Source organism: Palaemon carinicauda, chromosome 27 (genome assembly GCF_036898095.1).
Source record: "Palaemon carinicauda isolate YSFRI2023 chromosome 27, ASM3689809v2, whole genome shotgun sequence".
Lineage (NCBI taxonomy): Eukaryota > Metazoa > Arthropoda > Malacostraca > Decapoda > Palaemonidae > Palaemon > Palaemon carinicauda.
Window position 1 is genome coordinate 87701415 of NC_090751.1, and position 2500 is coordinate 87703914.

General features: G+C 33.2%; 1 protein-coding gene across 2 annotated transcripts in view; it reads right to left on the reverse strand.

The window, feature by feature from the left end:
* Positions 1-2500, reverse strand: part of LOC137621230 (metabotropic glutamate receptor 2-like) — a 107468-nt gene that overhangs the window by 42307 nt on the left and 62661 nt on the right. The window lies entirely within an intron of this gene.

A 2500-nucleotide genomic window follows, 5' to 3' on the forward strand; every position in this document is an offset into this window, starting at 1 on the left:
TCGTGTATTTTGATCGATGAAGTGTCATATATAATGAAAGAACAAGAATGAGTTGTGTACTTTAGACAAGAGAGTGTTTTTTGCCAAACATTTGACACATTGATATTTTAATGGAAATAATTGAGAGAATATAGAAAAAGAACTAGGAATTCAGGCAGAGCTGTGATATATGAAAAAAAGACCGTAAATGTTAAATAGAATTTGCGATATTTGTTGCTTATGAAATTTTAGTTGGTGATGATGAAGAAACGTTGCAGAGGCTGGCAAAAATATTTTGAAAGTGTTTAAAATAAGAGCAGATTGTAAGTAAGGATGATAAATGTATATTATATTCTGAAGAATTTGAAAGAAAGCGAAGAAGGAAATCGAGCAGGTGTTGGCAGGATGGAATGGCAGAGTAAAATAAACCAGTTTTTTCCCCTAAACTATGTTTAAACTTTAGTGAATAGCCATCAATCCTGAGCACTGCTTGAATGGTCCTTGATTCTACATAAATACCCTTTGTCATTGATGCAGTAAGGCCTCAGCTAAAAACATCTTTGGAGGATTTTCCATCTACTTTAGGTAGCTAAATAGCTTTTGCCCCGATGGAGGTGAGACTGTTGATCGGTTTGACGTACTTTTGATGATCCTTTATTGAATGGTCAAAAGACAGCTAGTAATTCAAAATATAGATAACACTGTCAATAGATATAGATTGCAATCACCTGTAAGAGTAAATCTTATGCAGTGTTGAATACTATGGACTTAAAAATTACTTCACTTTAAGAGAATGCATCTATCGGTAATTATAGTCAGATTCTTCTTTTTGAATAATCCTATGTATGCATAAAATGAGCATTGGATCTTTATCCTAAATTGTTGTAATCTTCATGAAATATCTCCAAATGTTTGGTTCATGTAGCTAGAACATGAAGTTCTGATCGGATACTTAGTCCAATCATTTTAATTTTGACACTTTTTCCCGTTCAAATGGCATCTACTCTTTGTATTTTGTATGACATAGCTGGAACATATAAAGAAGACTTCAAGATTAACCGGATTCTAAAACAAAGTAATACTTGGTTCAGTAACACCACTGATACTAGCACAGCTACCTTTTGAAGTGTGCTCCTATGCCAGCACGGACGCTTGCTAATTAACAACCCATACATGTGACGGAATCTACCGAGTGAGTTTTTACGAACTTTTAACATTATGAACGCTGCTTTTGACTAAGATAGACAACAACGAAACACTGCTGTTTTGTCCTTCACATCGAGGTAAAGATAAGAAAAAAAAAATAAATTAACGTATTTCAGTTATTTACCTATATACTTAGATTTTGAATCAATATTGCATATTGATTAATGTACATCAAACTAACATGCAATTTGCAAAAACATACACGTCTTGAAAATTTCCACCATGCACATATTTTGTCAATACAGTATATGTCATATAATTATGTGGTAATTAATGTATTTTTTCGTATTACGTAAGTAATACGTAACCATTATGCGGTATCATGCACACATGCAGGTTATTGGCATTCAATTTATTCGTTTTAATCTTGTTATCTTTTAGTCAGCATCCAGTTTTAATAGGGATCCGAAACGGTAAAAATATTGCGCATCACAGTATTTTGTTATGCACTAAAACTTTGACAGCCCTGGATACAAAGTGAAGATGATCACATTCACAGTATTGACGACCAGGGTTTAAACATTTAAGGTAATTACCCTAGTTTGAGGTACTTTTTGTGGTTTCAAGGTAATTTCGGTTTTACTACCTTAAAATTTAAGGAAATATGAAGAAGTTTTAAGGTAATCTTAGGTAAAAAGCAGCAGCATTTAAGGTAATGGCCATATGGTACATGCTCGAGTTTAAACCCTGAATATTGCGTCAAATTTCTGTATGTTCTATGACCCCTCATGCAAAAAAATTCAGCATGTCTTTAGTTCATTTGAAAGTATGTCGATTTTATTGTGTAGAAACAACATTATAGTTTACTTCCTACTTCAAGTGGAACTAACATCATTGAGATAAGCAGGTTATGAACGATGCTAAAGCTCAGCTTGAATGAATATTAATCTATTTAGGAAAAAAAAAAAAACATATTTCAGCGCTCGGAACGCAAACAATAGATTTTTTAACAGTACTGTTTGACCTGGGACATCATCCTCAGTCAATAAAACGTTTTGAAACGTTCCTTATTTAATCATGTTAAACATATGAACAGTGTCCAAGTGGGCGCATTACATGTGCGGTAATTGGGGGATTATAACTGGGAACGTTTGAACTAGTGGTTAAACTTACATCAAGTTTCGGGGCATTGAATCTCAAACAGTTGTAAGAAAGAAAAAAAAAAAAAGGAAAAAAAAAACACCTAACCAAACCCAACTAACCTAACCTAACCTAACCTAACCTAAATAGTGGTAACTGCAATCAATCCTCGAAAACATTACTTTCAGCAACTAAATGCGTTCATAATTACTGATTTTGTAAGTGCAATTATGAA